We start from the raw sequence: 18,248 nt of genomic DNA, 5'->3' as shown, positions 1-18,248 counted from the left end.
TCTATTTGTGTCCATGTCCATGTTTTTATATCTTTCTATGTTTGCTGCCCAGTAATAAAACTGAAAGTTAGGTAGAGCCATGCCACCTTCCGCCTTAGGTCTTTGTAGGGTTGCCCTTTGGATACGTGGATGTTATGAATTCTAAATAAATGGTTATGGTTGAATCTAATTTCTTAAAAAATTATTTTTTGATTGATACTGGAATGTTCTGAAATAAAAAGAGAAACTTAGGAAGGATAGTCATCTTAACAATGTTAATTCTTCCAGCTAAAGTGAGATGAAGGGTTGACCTTCTATGGAAGTCTTGTTTAATTTTTCCCATACAGAGGGCAAAATGTTGTTAATAAAGAGCTTTATATTTACTTGTAATGTTTACCCCTAGGTATTTAAAATGATCTGCGATGATAAAAGGGAAGGTTTCCAATCAAAACTCATCTGTTCAAGAAGGCTTTTAGCTCTACTAGACTTTATTACCCTTCTCTCAGTTTACATCTCTGTCAAGATGCTAATGTAACCTGTGTGTGTGTGCTAGACCATCAATTATGTTGTGTGTGTTTTTTTTTCAGAATTCACTGTCTTAATCTTCTTTCTTTAATTATCTGCTTTGTACAATGCTATATACTGTATACGCTGCCATTCTTTATTATATTCTGTAAGTGCCTTGAGCATGGGAAAGGCACTATATAAATAAAATGTATTATTATTATTATTTTATTATTATTATTATCTTATATTGTATGCTTGAGAATTCACTAGGAAGAGCACACTTTTATTCAAATTGATTCTGAGACCAGAAATCTTTTAAAATTCAGTTAATGCTGTTAGGACTGCAGGCACAGTATTTTGTGGATCTGATATATACAGTACCATATTATCTGCATATAGAGAAACTTTCTGTTCCAGTCCTTCTCTGATAATCCCCTTTATCTCAATAGCATTTCAACAATGAATTGCCAGAGGCTCAATGGCAATTGCAAAAAGCAATGGTGACAAGGGGCATCCTTGTCTGGTACCACGCTCTAGTTTAAAGTAGTCTGAATTAATGTTGTTAATGCAAACTGAAGCTTCTGGATTGGTATACAGTGCACAAATGTTCGGGCCAAACCCAAATTTCTCCAATGTGGTGAAAAGATAGTTCCATTCAACCATGTCAAATGCTTTTTCTGCATCCAATGATAACAATATCTCCGGGATGTTTGACTTTGCGGATGAGTATATTACATTAAACAGGCATCGAAGATTGAAAGCTAATTGTCTGCCTTAAATAATTCCAGTTTGCTCTTGTGATATTACTGAAGGCTTTCTCCATCCTTCTATCTAGGACTTTGGAGAGTATCTTAACATTGTTATTCAGAAGTGAGATAGGTCTGTATGATACACATTGTAATAAGTTTTGTTTAGGAAAGACAGTAATTAATGTTTGGTGAAAAGTTTGAGGTAGAATTTTATTTTCTCTAGCTTCTTTAAATTTTGCTAATAGAAGGGGAGCTAGCTGAGTTGAGAATGTCTTATAAAATTCGGCAGGGTAGCCATCAGGGCCTGCTGCTTTCCCACTCTACAGTGAGTTTCCAACAGTTTATCCAATTCCTCTGCACTTGGAGTATCTATTTGTGGTATCTGTAATGAGTCCAGAAATGCATTAGATTGTGTCTTGTCTTCTTTAAACTCAGTAGAATATAAGGATTTATAGTAGTCTCTAAATGTGTGCATTATATTTTTATGGTCAATGAGTTTGTCGCTGTTTGTGTTAGTGATTGCGATAGCTGGGATTGCATTGCGAACTTCTTGCTTGTGGATTTGTTGAGCTAAGATCCTATTAGCTTTCCCTCCATGATTTAAGTATGAGTTGTTCAGTTTCTTTAGTTAAGAGGTTGAGCTCTGAATGCAGAGCCTGCCTTTTCTTATGAAGCGCCTCACTTGGACACCTGGCATGTTCTTGATCTATTCTAGTAATTTCATTGATTAGCTCTGATACCTTCTTGGTTTCCAATTTATTTCTGTGTGAAAGATATGAGATAATCTGTCCTCTTAAGAAGGGTTTCCCAGAGTGTTCCTGCAGAAACCTCTGAGGATGTATATGTCTCTAAAAAGAAATTGATTTGCTTGGATATAAATTCTGTGCAGTTCTCGTCTGCTAATAAAAGTGGATTAAGACAGCCATCTGTGAGATGAGTATGTGGGGCATAGTAATTTTAGCTCCAAAATTAAGGGGGCATGGTCAGAAATAACAATACCATTGTACTTTGCTTCTGAACTTTTGTTATTATTTTTTAGTCTTAACTGAAAATAAGAGGCTTTGACCTTAATTTCCAACATTCACAGGAGTTATTGCCATGAAGCCTATTGTTATGTTGGCACTTATAAGAATTGAAAGGACAGATTAGAGATAGCTTACTGTCTTTCGGGATCAGTTTTCTTAACTCTTTTTCTGCTTCCTCCGTAGCGGTAAAGATGTAATGCTTGTCTTGAATATGCACTTTCAGTTTGGCAGGGTACAAGAGGCTGTATCTGATCTCGGCTTTCTGTAAGCACTGTTTAATGTTGTAAAAAGCTGCATGTTAAGCAGCTGTTGAAGGTGAGAAATCTGGGAAAATGTGAATGTGGTTATCTTCAAATGTAATCTCTTGTTTCTGTCTGAGAAGTGACATTACATACATAAAACTCCTAGGTTTAGAGGTATTTGATCCCTGTATGTGGTAAGCTGCTGCTATCTTGGTGTTTGATTTAAAGTCCTCTCCAATTATTTTAGAGGATAATTCAGGTACGAATTTCACTGGTTTTGGACTTTTATGATTCTCTGGAAGACCTTCAGTTCTAATATTATTCCTTCTGCATCCGTCTTCCAGTGCAGCAAGTCTATCTACGAGTTTTTTGCATTCAGAATTTGCAGCCGTCGCTTTTCCATCAGCGGTAGATGCCAGATGTTCAGCTGTTTCAATTTGAGTTGTGAATGTCTGCTTAACATCTTCTAACTGATCACCAAGTGCTCTCAGTTTATTCTCTTAGATGCATTTTCTTGAATTTGTTCCTCAATTTTTTCTAGCATACCTTTAAAGGCTGTCTCAAAGTGATTATATACACATTTCTCCAGGTCTTTGTTATCCTGACGCAGCTCCTGCTGCAGCTCCCCGTTTTTCTTGCGCATTTTTCTTTCTTTATATCTTTCTTGAGCTCCTTTATGTCTTTTTAAATTTTTTTCTTAATACTTCAGCACTAACCAATAGTCTGGAGACTGTCTAGCTCTAACACTCTATGGGAATGATTATGCTGTTTTTCACTCTTGTATCCCTTTTTTTCCAATAATAATGATCATTTAAATGTGAAAGTGTGAAGATATGGATATCCACTTTTCATATTTAATTTGTCATCTTTACATATATATATATATTTGTCCTTTCATTTGGAAAAAAAAACAACCTATTTCAGGCAGTAAATGTGTTAACAAACAAACTGCATGAAATAACTTTGAAGTTGCTTCTTTTAGAAGCCCACATGCTGCATTAAATCTAATTAAATTATTTCTGCATGTCTTTGAGTACGTTTTCACAAGGAGTAATTCGATGATTATGGGGTTTGCTATATGAATCATTTCGTAAACTTTGAACATTTCCCTCTTAAAATGATTTGTCACATTCCAGCAATTTTTAAACAGCTGATACTGCATAAACTTTAAACAATTGCCTCCTAAATTCATTTGTCCACATTCCAGCCATATTTACATAGATGACACTGTTTTGTTTTTTTAACTTCAGCCTATAATCTCATATAACCAGTGTTCAACAGGTTCTTGCTTGCTTAATAAAGAATAATTTGTTTTCTATGTTCGAAAAATGTGAATTTCATAGAACATCAGTTCAGTTCGTACATTACAAAACATAACTTGCTAGTAACTTAATATGAATTAAATGAAAGTAAAAGCTATTCTGGGAATGGAAAACATCACAATTTGATGAATGTCTTCATTACGAATTCATTAGAACAATCTAGACGAGAACAGGCCATTCAGCCCAACAAAGCTCCGCAACCCTGTCCACTTAATGCTTCCAAAAAACATCAGGTCTAGTTTTGAAAGTCCCTAAAGTCCCATTGTCTACCACATTACTTGATAACTTATTCCATGTGTCTATGGTTCTCTATGTGAAAAAAATACAACTTGTTAATGTTTGAAATTTATCCTAAACAAGTTTCCAACTATGTCCTCATGTTCTTGGTGAACTTATTTTAAAGTAACAGCCTCAATTCACTGTACTGATTCCCTTTATAATTTTAAACATTTCAATCATGTCTCCTCTTAATCTGGTTTTGCTTAAACTGAAAAGGCTCAGCTCTTTTAATCCTTCCTCATAATTTATCTCCTGTAGCACTGGAATCAGCCTAATCCCTCTTCTGTTGACTTTTCTTAGTGCTGCTATGTCCTTTTTGAAGCCTGGAAACTACAACTGCGCACAGTACTCCAGATGGATTCTCACTGGTGTGTTATAAAACCTGAGCAGAACCTCCTTGGACTTCTCCTGTACACATCTATGTACACTCTACATATCATGCTATATAATCTAAAATTCTGTTAGCCTTCTTAAGGACCTCTGAACACTGTCTGGCAGTTGATAGTGATGAGACCACTACAACTCCAAAATCCTTCTTATAAGGTGTACTTTCAATTTTCAGTCCTCCCATTGTGTATTAAAACTTGACATTTTTACTTCTAATATGTAATACTTTACATTTACTTACATTAAATTTCACCTGCCACAAATCTGCCCAAGCCTGTATGCTGTCCAAGTATGTCTTTAATGATTCAATGGATCTGAGATTATCTGCCAATCCACCCAGCTTGGTATCATTTGCAGACTTAACCACCTTGTATTTATATTCCTATCCACACTTTTAACATAAGCCAATTCTGATAGGGTTCCTCATCACCATTACTCTGCTTCCCGTGTCTGAGCGAATTTTGCATCCCTCTACACACTACACCCTGAACTCCCACTTCTTCTAGTTTGATGCCCAACCTCTCATGTGACACTTTATAATTGTCTAATGCTTTCTCAAAGTCAAGATAAATAATATCATATGCTATATTTTGATCATATCCTTTTGTTGCTTACTTATAAAACTCCAGCATGTTAGTAAATCACAACCTCCCAGTTCTGAAACCATGCCGACTGTTCAGTAAAACTGCTGTTCTTTGCCATGTGTTTCTCAATCTTTTCCTTAATAATTCCTTCCACTAATTTACCTTCGATGCATGTTAAGGGTACTGGCCTATAGTTGCTTGGATATGTCTGATCACCTTCTAATGTAACGGGATATTTGCCATTTTCCAGCCGGTCGGAATCAATCAGTACCTCTGTACAAAATTCCCGAATTTATGCTGAACCTAGGCAAGACACGCCCCACAAGACTATTGCGCATGCACGCCATTTTGTTCCTGAATTGTAACGTGCTCACAGTCTCGGCCTGCTTGTTGCGTTTTTTCAAGTCATAGTTGGCTGCTACCTTTTGTAACTGTGTGTTGTGCGTTACTGACAAAGTAAGTTGTTTTCTTTTTTTGCAGTGTTCAATGTACTGTAGCTTAATATCTTACCTAATATTGCAACTTATATTAATGTTCAGTGCAAATATACAAAAGCGCTATTATGGCCATGTTTGCTGTTTACAAATGAACATATTGTTAAATTTGTGCACTGTTGACCTTTAAGGAGAGATACGCTGTACTTTACTTCGCTCCAAGATGTTAAAATATGTTGATTTTTGCAGTATTAAATGTAAAGTTTTTTTTTTTTGTAAACGAATGCCGTCTTGGGCATTACGCTGTACCTTTTATTCTGGTTAATAGTGCCACCTACTGGTTTGATTTAACAATACATAAAGTTGAGGAACTGATGTTTAACATTGTTCTTCCTGTTACTATGTAATAATGTTCCAGTTTGACATTTAATTAGTTACGTTCATATATGTATTCCATTTGTATATGTGCACTTATTGTATTCATATATTTCTGTTTAGATACCACACATACACTTACGTATACACATCTATTAAAGTACTTGAAGCAATCTGGAAAAGGGTGTTATCTACTCTCTGGTGTAGCTGCGGTTCTTTCTAGCCGAAGAATTAGGCCAGCAAGTGTACAACCAGCACAATAACATACAACTGTCCCTCACAACCTCCTTAAAAGTCCCTTGTACTCTAGTAGTCTTCTTCATGGTTTTTCTTTAGCAGTGTTTTTCTAAATTTTGTCCTATTTCAAACTGTACATGATCCAGTAAGTATGTGGTACAGCATTACATTTGTATATAACAACTATTCTGAACTGCCCAGGTGATAGAAAAGGAAGAAAAGGTGGCAGGAGTACAGAAATGCATTACTGAAGTAAAAGTGCAAATCCTCATCTATTAAAATACTCTGGTAAAAGTCAAAAGTCAAAGTATGCTTTAATCATATTTACTCAATTAAAGTACATGTATATTAGTGCATGTTATTAAATTTACTTTTGAGTATAAAAGTAAAAATTTCCTTTAGTTGAAAATTGTTCTGATTAAACATCAGGTATAGTGTTTATTTGTTTATTTAAACAATTATTTATTTCAATAGTTAAAAGTGAAAAGACATAATGAGAAATACAATGAAAACAAACATGCTTCAGTTACAAAAAGTCAAAAAGACTTTTAAATTACTTATAAATCTGATAATTAATTTAATCTAACTAATCTAATCTAACTAATTAATATTAAAATCGATTGGGCTTGAATTTATCTTATTTCTTTGGCTTCCATTCCAGTTAATTATGTTTCCATATCTCTGCCATCTGATGTCATTATCAACATTAGCCAATACATATAAAACAGTACTAAACATCGGCCGAAATATACATTGTTTCAGGGACAGAATTGATTAAAAAAATTACAAGTTGTGTGTGGTCGCTGATTTCAGTATTTGTGAAGTGGAGAAAGCAGGTAAGCAAATGAATAGGTACGATAACCTATATATACAGGAAAGAGTTGATTAAAAAACTGTAAGCATTTTAAATCAAGAAGCTGGTGCCATTAGAATGTGGTCCTACTTTATGAGAGTCTTTTTTAGTATATTCATGTACAAATCTAAGCAACACATTACTTTAATTCAGTAGTTTTTCTGTCTTGCTCCTTGAATACTGATTTATTAATCAGAGGAGCACTCAAGTTGCTAATTACACTCCAGGCTAATTTAATGGCCTATCTTTGCTCTATTTGAAGATGTTCTGTGTCAGATGTCCTTGAGAAAGTAAACCATTTTGTTTATTATGTTATTTATTTTTATTTGAATTACTTTTACACCTCACCACTTTTTATAGTTTTTAAACTGTATGTCATAGTTATTTTTATAGTTTGAATGCCAAATGTATCATGAATTTCATATATTTTAAATTTTTTGTTTGGCAACAACTTCAGTCTTGAGAACAATAACAGATGCATCTGTATGAGTTATTTCAGATGTGCATTTTAAGATGGAACATATTGTATAAGATTAGCATGAGTATACAGAGATGTTATGTTTTTCCATACCTTAAATATTTGCAAGGGAACTATCAAAAAATTATAGTTAAAACACACAAGGAAGGCAAGATAAAAATTTAGGTCAAGGTATAAAGAAGACAAATGACAAAAGAAAATCTGGTTGCCCATTTTGATCTGCCTTCAGTGGTATTTACACCACCTGCTACCAGGTTTGACGGCTCTGTCAGTTGCCCACACCTCCAGCTCAATAAAAAAATCTAGTCATGACTCCTTGTCTCTGTCTAAATACAACTGTGGCCTTTGTTTATTTATTTATTTATTTTATGGACACTAGAACTGTTACTCTCTAATATCAGTTTACGTATGGTTTGTGAGGACAGGGCAGCAGGAAAGGACTATAAGTGTGTCAATCTGATAAACTCTTAGTGAGAACAAAAGGTTACAGACATCTGTTAGCATAGCATGGTGTAGTGCTCAAAAATGCATGGTGGTTCTAGTATTAAAAATTCCACTCAAGTCAGGGGCTGTGTGCTTCCATAGTGTAGATGGGTACACGAGTAGTTCTAATGAGGCCTCATGTACTTTACCCTTTCAGTAACACTTTCAAATTCACTAATGCATGGGCACATTAGAATCACTAATCAGCCTAACAAGCACCTCATATGTAGCTAAAGAAAACCAATGTGAAAGTGAAAGTGTTTCAGTTTAGATGACATTAAAAATTAACATGTAATTAAGCTTTTGGGGGGATTTCTTTTTGCATTTATGGAGACCTTGAATATCAGGGACCAATTCTGTGTGATTATTTTTGCTTTATTGGCTCAGTTGCAATGTACATGAGATCCAGAGATAATACCATACTAGTAGTGGATTAAGACCAGACTCCATAGTACTGTACTAAGAGAAGATGATCCTCAGGTCCAAGTGCTGTGAATAGTGGAACAAGATTAATGACAGTTTAACAAATCTGTGGCTAGTTTTGTTTTGGCTTTGTGTTTCTCCTCGGTTTGTTCAGATGGCTGTCTGATTATCAGTAAACAGTGGTGTGGCAGCAATTAGCATCCTGCCCTTTCTCAGTGCGCTGCTACACTTGCCTTTCACTTTAATGGCTCATTTACACTTGAACATTGTAAATTTCCAGCTTTTGTTTAGCATTTTTAAAGCATCTTGATGGCTTTTTGTAAGTATTTTTAGACTTTTTTGGGGCATTTTTCAAGCGATTTCCAGGTGTTTTTCATGCCTTTTTCAAGAATGTTTCCAGAATTTTTAAAGACAAATTTTGCAGAAAACATGATTGATATGATTGAGAAAACATGATTGACATATTTCCATTTTGTAGGTTGTGAGGAGTTGTGTTGGGTAGTGATTGTTGTGTTTCCAGAATGTCTTCTTTGGCTTTACTGCTCTTAATCCTGGCGATCATAGTCCCGAAGAGCCAACGTCTTCTGTGTCGTGACTGCACATATTAGTTTCACTCTATTTTACAACAAAAGGAGTTGACAGGACATGTTTGAACTCTCTATAAACCAGGCAACATCCTGGAAAATTTCAAAAGTACACATTGGTGTCGATAAGCATGTGAGCACGCAAGTAGTGATATGTGTGAAAAATAATCATTTTGTTGGGTTGCCTAGTAAGTTAGTTAGTGAGGAAGGGGTTATATCCTGACCTCCTTGGACTTGTACTCTACACATCATGCTATATAACCTAACATTCTGTTAACTTTCTTAATTACTAATGAACACTGTGTGGAAGTTTATAACATCGAAGTCAGTACAACTTCTAAGTCCTTCTCATAAGGTGTACATTCGATTTTCAAACCTAATATTTTTACCTCTTATTTGTAATACTTTACCTTTTTTTACATTAAATTTCATCTGCCATAAATCTGCCCAAGCCTGTACAGTATGCTGTCCAAGTTCTTCTGTAATGATTCAATGGATTAGAGATTATCTGCCAATCAACCTAGCTTTGTATCATCTGCAAACGTAACCAGCTTGTTACTTACAGTATATTCCTGTCCAAAAAATTTATATATATTAAAAATAGCAGTGGCCCTAGCACTGACCCCTATGGAATTTCAGCGAATTCTAATAGGGTTCATTGCACTATAACCCTCTGCTTCCTGAGTCTGAGTGAATTTTGCACCCCAAAAAAAACATGCAATGTCTAGTGATACTAGCTGGGCATCTCATGCATACACAATAATTGTTGCAAGATTTCATGATCTGAACTGTTTGTACTTAGAATTGCAATTACCTCACTGTAAACTTGCACTACAGTTGTAATATTGCACAACCTGAGTCACTTTATGAGCCATTTCAGTATTTGCTCTATATGTACATGTATATTGTACTTATGCTTTCATATTGTATATTTTTCATTGTTTTTTATTTATTATTATTATTATTATTACTATTTTATCATTTTATAGGAAAGTAAGTTATGGAGGATTTGCATATTGAATCTCATTGTACCATACAATAACAATAAAGGAATTCAATTCAATTCAATAGAAGAGAGCACGTATTTACAGATGATGATAGATAGATAGATAGATAGATGATGACTGGCTTCTAAGTCGATTTAGATTTTTAAGATCTTCTTGGAGCTCTTAATATCATTTTTAAGATGAAATGCATTCAAGTATGTATATATTACATTATACAGATAAATTTTTAACTTCGTTTAAATAACGTATACTGTTAATAATAAAACATGTGGGCACGGTGGCACAGCGATAGCAATGAGCTGGCACCTCGTCCAGGGACTGTTGCTGCCTCATGCTGTATGCTTGCTTGGACTGGATGAATAGATGGGATAGTTAAACATGTACTACAAAGATATTTCAATGTTCCTTAAAGGTTTTGAAGAATTTGCATTCTAAGCTTACAGATATCTTGAAATTTATTAAAAAGCTAAATGGAGACGTGGAGAAAGAAAAGGAAGGACATGAATTGCACAAGCAGCGAGCAGTCTGCTCACCCATCCCCCCACCATCGCAGCTGAACTTGGGCAAAAAGTTCTCCCAGCTCAAGTCTGTTTATATGGGAGTGAGGTACCTACAGTTGTATAGGGTAAGTAATATATTGTTTTTTTGGAACACATGCATTTCGTGTGTGTTCCTGTGACGATGCAGGTTAGCTCCACGCTCCTATCGTCCTTCCGGGAGCCCTGAACCCGACACCGTCTGTAATGTCACCGATGACCTTGGCAGTGAGGCACAACAAATGGAGCAAGGGGATGGTGCAAAAGTGCTTTTATTAAAACAGCAAATAAAAACAACAGTGTCCAAATAAATAAGTGCAGTGTCTTACCAAAAATCTTCAATAAATAAATAATCCATTAAAACAGAAGTGAAATAGTGGAGGTTAAAAAAACAATCCCTTTAAAAACAGCGAGGTTAAAACAACGGCTGGAAGCTGTCCTTTGTACCACAAAGCCCAGTGCCTCCCCTGCTTCTCCCTTCTAGGCTATGCACCAGGGGAGCCACCCTACATGCAGCTGACCTTCTCTCTACTCGACTGGTCTGGAGGCTTCCCGATCCCTGGCTTCAGTTCCGCTCTCTCCAGACCGAGACTTGGCTTCCCCCAATGGCCTGGACACTCACGTTGGGGAATCCACCTTCCAAGCCTCCTGACTCCCGCTGTCTTCCGTGGCGAGTAATTCTTCTTCTGGTCACTCCCGCTCCTCACAATGCTCAGCGGGAGGGACCACTACCAACTGCCCTAGGTGTCGGCCAAACACCCCGCTAGGGCTCACTGCCCAGCTGTCTGCGAGCGCTCGCTTGCTTGCTCTCTCTACCTCTCACTCACGCACCAGCTTTCTCCTCGCTACTTCCTGTCACCTTCTTCTCCTGCAAACACCGTCTCTCTCTTTTCTTTTTTCCTCTTGCTAGTTGCCTCTCGCTTCTATTAATCACGGGGACGTGGATCAGCTGTGGCAATCAGTGCCCCCAGGAACAATTACGGATGCGGACGACTCCTCACCTGTGCACTTATGCAAGGACCACCCGCATCACGAACTCCCCTGGGAACCGCTTCCGCCACACTACCATGCCCCCTTTCTAAGCCACGAGTGCAGCAATTATTTATTTAAAAAGTGGCCTTTGACATGCGCTGTGGACCCGCTACACCACAGTTACGTGTCTACAGCGATCTGGGTAAATGTACAGTGGGATGACAGGAAATGCTAGCCAAGAAATGTTGAACACATACCTAAAACAGAAACTTTTTTCATGTTATAATACTAATGACAAAATTTTGACTTGAAGTGTTTAATGTGTGAAGCCTAAAGTCCAAATATCAAATAAACACTTCCAGAAAAGGTACAAGTATAACAAAACAAGTGCGCTTTTATTCAAGAATATAACTGAAGAAAAAGAAATCGAGTTAGGGTATGATGCTGACACAACCACTTGGGTTGTGCAGCAGTAAGAACTGCTGGTATGATTCTGGGCGCTTCCCAGAATTACCATTTTGAGTAGTGAGCTGTTCTTATTGTTACTTTTATAGAATAAAAACATACATTTGATTTGAGTCTGTAACAGCCGGTGTAAATGTATGGTATTTGTAAAGGTTAGTGGTTTTTTTTTTTTATTTATTCTGTTTTTTTTTCTCAGCCACGGTCATGCTCCCCCCAATCTGACACTGATAGTTTTCAAATAAAGAGAGAAGAGAACAGAAGCCTTCCCCGGAAGAAACGTCTACTCACACATAAGAACAACGCAGGTGCACCAGGTGTAAATGCGAAAGATGGCATCGTTTGGATTTAGAAACAGGTTTTGCATCATCCTGCCAGTCAATCTGCCACATACATGTTCCTCAATGAAACAGCAAGGCTTACAGAGCTCATCAAAGTATTGTGCCAAGTTTTGTTTGTGATGGTCTTTTTTTTGATATGTTAAGTACAGTATATAAAATCAACATCAAATGTTGTTTACCTATATTTATTTACTTATCTTCCTACAGCTTAAAGTCAAAGTAGACTGCAGAGCTTCCTGTGTTTGATCGACACAGACACGCTGACAAAGTACATGTGCCATGCTACTTCAGTACGCGAATGACTTTAGCTGAAGGTGGAAGCTATTGTTGCACTTTATACAACTGTTATTATGGTTCTGCCTTTGTCCATAAACGGCTCCATAAGCTTTATGACCTTAGTCTCAGAAAGTCTTTCTCCCGTGGGACGACTGGAATCTTTTCCTGAATAAGGAGTGGCATTGCAAGCTGCTAAGTTATGAGGCAGCTGTGCTAACCACCATCATCCTTAACAGTGATAATGCCTCTTGGCTAACAGCAGGTAAACTAAAGAACCATTAATTAGTCTTACTGATAAACACAGATTAGTTTCTAGTGTTATAAACCACGTTCTGAGATTTTTCAAGTAAGGGAGACAGATGTTTTGAGATAGAGTTGTTATACTTACAAATCATGGGGGTTGGAGAGTAGTGAGGTGTTACATGTTGGCAAACTCATACAGTTAGGTCCATAAATATTTGGACAGAGACAACTCTTTTATAATTTTGGTTCTGTACATTACCACAATGAATTTTAAATGAAACAACTCAGATGCAGTTGAAGTGCAGACTTTCAGCTTTAATTTAGTGGGGTGAACAAAACGATTGCATAAAAATGTGAGGCAACTGAAGCATTTTTTTAACACAATCCCTTCATTTCACTTAGGTCCTTAACAGTGAAGGATCCTGCCAGCTGGATAACCCTCTGGGAATCACACCACATGGCTGTAGTGCCGTAACTGACCCTTCCTCACAATGCAGATAATGTGTCTCATTCAGGACTCCATGAGCAACCACTCCCAAGGATTCTCAGAAGAGACACAGTACCAAAAGAGTCCAGTCTTTGTCTGAGGTCACTGGATAGCATCCATGTCTATCCATTTGCTATCATGGGCTGCATCAGGAGTGTGCAGGAGAAGGAGTATAGAAACCTAATCAAGGACTTTGTTAAATGGTGCAACTCAAACCACCTACAACTGAACACCAGCAAAACCAAGGAGCTGGTGGTGGATTTTAGGAGGCCCAGGCCCCTCACAGACCCAGTAATCATCAGAGGTGACTGTGTGCAGAGGGTGCAAACCTATAAATAACTGGGAGTGCAACTGGATGAAAAATTGGACAGGACTGCCAATATTGATGCTCTGTGCAAGAGAGGACAGAGCCAACTATACTTCCTTAGAAGGCTGGCGTCCTTCAACATCAGCAATAAGATGCTGCAGATGTTTTATCAGACAGTTGTGGCAAGTGCCCTTTTCTATGCAGTGGTGTGCTGGGGAGGCAGCATAAAGAAGAGGGATGCCTCACGCCTGGACAAACTGGTGAGGAAGGCAGGCTCTATTGTAGGCACGGAGCTGGACAGTTTGACAACCGTGGCGGAGCGACGGGCTCCTGTCAATCATGGAGAATCCACTGCATGCACTGAACAGTATCATCTCCAGACAGAGGTGCAGCTTCAGCGACAGACTGCTATCATTGTCCTGCTCCACTGACAGACTGAGGAGATCGTTCCTCCCCCACACTAAGTGACTCTTCAATTCCACTTGGGGGGGTAAACGTTAACATTATACAATGTTATTGACTGTTATACCTGCCTTGCACTCTCCACCTTGCATTTCTTAACTTGCACTGCATTTTTATTACTCTTTAATTAATATTGTTTTTATCAGTATGATACTGCTGGAGTATGTGAATTTCACCTTAGGGATTAATAAAGTATCTATCTATCTATCTCCATGTCTTGCAATCATATAGCAAAACAGGAAGTACCAAGGCTCTAAAAACTTGGACCCTAAACCTTTTTTAAAGATATTGGGAGTGTTGCACTTCCCTTTCCAGCAACCTCATGACCCCTTATGCTCTCCACATCCATCTACTGACTTCACAGGAAGAATCACCAGAGACATGAATGTCACTGCCATTGTAAGTAAACCTCTCGACAAGGTTGACACTCTCTCCACAGACAGACACACTGCTGATGGCTGTGCCCAAGAGGTCATTAAAGGCCTGGGTCTTAGTTTTTATCCAGGAAACTCGCAATCCCAGACACTAAGTCTCCTCTCTCAGTCTCACGAGAGCCTTGATCAGAGACTCCATTGACTCCCAAAAACATCACAGCATCTTTAGCAAAGTCAAGATCAGTGAATCTCTCTTCACCAAAAGATGCCCCATAGCCGCTGTACCCCACGACCCTGCCCATCACCAGTCCATGCAAATATTGAATACAGCAGGAGCAAGAACACACCCTTGATGAACTCCAGAATCAACTGGGAAAAATGCAAAGGTTCAGTCTCCACTCTGTACAGCACTCACCATACCAGTGTGTAGGACAGCCATGAAGTGAGGTTGCTGGATATCAATCCAATGGGCCCAAGAAAAAAATAATTTTTTTTACTTATTTATTTAGATATACTGTCATCTCTAATTTTTTTTTCTGCTTTAGTTTTACTTAGTTTAAGTTTTAGTAGTACGGCTAATTGATACAAACATCTTTTTTAATGCAGTGAAGAGTAAGTGCTGCCATATTGCCGATAGTATTCTGTATCTTCTTAGCTTTGTGATAAAATGTCTTATTATAATAATATTTACTACTACTAAGCAAGTTTTCTGTTACTGCCAAGGTCTGTAACTGAATTAGTTCGGGCTTTTTGAACATATCACAAAGCTTCTTTGTTTATTTTGCAGCCACCAGCTGTGGCTGTGTAAATGTAAACTGCAGGAAGTCAAATGCAAGGAATAAAAGTATTGAAGACTAAAACTTAGAATAGGTTAAAATATGTATTCTTCTCATGTTGGGTAAAATAAATACTAACATTATATTCATTTGAATACTTTCATGCAATTGTAGTCAGTGACTGCATTTGTTTCCACTCCCCCATCTCCGATCTTACCCAGTCTCCGCATTTTTGTGTATGGTGGTGTTTCTTTTGTACTCCAGGACATGCAGAGGAAAGAATAACACAGAGAGGTCAGTTCCATGCTATATTCAAACATCAAATTCAAATGTTAACAGTTCCCACACACCCAAGGACTGTCCTTCCTACATTTACGACATGTGTATCTGGTGCAATGTACACACCTCTATATGCTGTGTTTCCTTGCTGCTTGTGCTGATCGACACATTTGCAACACAAATGACGCTAATGGAGAGGTGCCAAGGGACTACTTTTTTCGTAGGCTTCAGGGATTCTAGTGTTAAAACATAAAGTAGTAGGAAAATATGTATCAGTGTTGTTTTTATCAGAAGTAAATTAGGACATTATTTTAGTTGAAATAATAACATTTTGTTCATGGTCATTAGAATCAATTATTTTAGTCTCCTGTTAAGCAACCTTTTTGCCAAAATTATTTAAACTTACTAAACAAAAAATACTTAAAATTTACAAATTCAAATGTAAAGCTAAGGTATGTAAACTGGTCTGCAAGATCAAAAATCCCCTGAGCAATGCTCTTGGGAGTCATGTTCTTTTTGGTAGGGCCACCTATGGTGTCTAAGTCAGAGGTGAGGTCCTAATGATGACTGACTCAACCCCTACAAATCATAGATTTGTCTGGTTTAATCTCCATACTGTACCCAGACCATCTACTAGAAGACAACCCACCATACCACACTAAACATCGCATTCCTTGAGACCATCAACACCAGAGACACATTCACAACTCATCTTCACACTCAGCTTGAACACATCCTGATCCTAACCACTGTGACATCATGACTATCATTCCTGATGCTGATCAGCTGTGGACTTCACTGTGAACAGCCCTCCAGTCCTCCTCCAAAAAAACCTCTGGACTCTCCAAGAGATTAGAGAGACTGGTTTGATGAGGCCATAGACGCGATTCTAACCCTCCTGGTGGCAAAGAATACAGTATTTCAAGCTCAGCTTTAAAATCCATTGCCAATTTCCTTTCTGAGAAGTGGAAAACATGAGGTCAATTACTCAATGCAGGCTTTGCAAAATCCAGAATGACTAGTGGATCAACAAGACCACTGATATCCAACCCTACGCAGATGAGAACAACACCTATGAATTTTACAATGTCATCAAAATATGTAATTTGGCTCCAGTCTGTTCCCTAGATGGTGTAACAGTCCTGAAAGACAAGCAGCAGATCTTGATTGTTAGAGAGAGCACTTTCATGAACTAAGTGAACCCAACATATCGTTCAATTCTAGAGAAGATCCACACACTCCCATGGCTCCCTGAATTAGATGACTTTCCAACTATTCAGAAAGTCCAAACTGCCATCCAAGCCGTGAAAGATAAGAAGGCTCTTGGTATCTGTATCTGGCAAAATCTATAAATATAGGGGACTTGATCTTATTGTCAAGTTGGTCAACTTCTTAATTCTGTGTTGGAAGTTTGGCAAGATTCCTGAAGTGTGTAAACATGCTACCACTGTTGCCATCTACAAGAAGAAGGGGGACCAATCTGATCTTGGAAACACCCATGATATTTCACTGCTGGATGCTGCCGGAAAAAGTCCTGGCTCATGTAATGCCTCTTTGGCTCTTCCATCATGTTGCAGATAGAGTACTTCCAGAACAGCAAGCTGCCTTTTGGCTCAAATGCAGCATGATCGATATGGTCTTTGTTGCCTGCCAACTCCTGGAAAAGGGTTAGGAACACCAGTGAAACATCAAATTAATCTTTATCGATCTACATAAAGCATTTACCATCATCAACAATGAGATAATTTGGGAAATTCACATCTATCTATCTATCTATCTATCTATCTATCTATCTATCTATCTATCTATCTATCTATCTATCTATCTATCTATCTATCTATCTATCTATCTATCTGTCTAGTTCAAATGTCCCCTGAAACTCCTCACCATGTTCTGTCTTTTCCATGGTGGAATGAGGGCAAAGGTCCTTGTTAGTGGGGAAACATCTGCTACCTTTGAAATCAGTGTTGGTGACAGAGCAAGGCTGTATCCTAGGTCCAGTGCTCTTCAGCTTCTACTCTGGTACTGTCACTCATTTCTCCTGAAATGTATTGAAATCCACTGATAGAGTGCAGATCAGGTACTGGTACTGGATGGAAATATTTTCAACCTCTGAAGGTTATTATCCCAATTAAAAACCTCCTTGACAATCGTCTTTCAGCTCCAGTATGTTGACGATGTTGCCTTCATGGCTGTTTCCCTGAAGGCCTTTAGAGGATGGTTCCATTATATTCAGCCTAGTCCTGGATGGGTCAGGAAATCAGCATCTCCAGCACACAGAAATGAACAAAACGATATGAAAGCATGAAACTGGGGAACACACAATACTTCCCTACCTTGGAAGCATAATATCTAGTGATGCCTCTGTGACTGAGGAAATTGCAAAACACTCTGACAAGCCTCCTCTATATTCTGCCTCCTCAACAAGCATGTCTTCTTTAACCAGAATCTTTGAATGGTAAGCAAGGTCATGGTCTGTCATGTGGTGTGTTTATATTAATGCTTCTATTAATTGTTAATTCTTCTGTGTGGACGTGAATCTTGAACACCCTACTAAAAGCAAATTTGCAACCCAGAAGCATTCCACATCCACTGCCCTCACTTGGAAGGACAGGACATTTAAATTCTGGAATGCTGCTCATGAACCAGCATTAACAGATGTAATGAGGATGAGGGTTCTACGTCAGAGAAAGAGAACAGAAACCCTCCCCACAAGTAACGTCAACTCACACATAGGAATAACGCAGCTGCACCAGGCGTAAAGGCGAAAGATGGCACTGTTCGG

The sequence above is a fragment of the Erpetoichthys calabaricus genome, chromosome 8, assembly GCF_900747795.2.
Source record: "Erpetoichthys calabaricus chromosome 8, fErpCal1.3, whole genome shotgun sequence".
Taxonomy (NCBI): Eukaryota; Metazoa; Chordata; class Cladistia; order Polypteriformes; family Polypteridae; genus Erpetoichthys; species Erpetoichthys calabaricus.
This window is presented reverse-complemented; position numbering follows the sequence as displayed.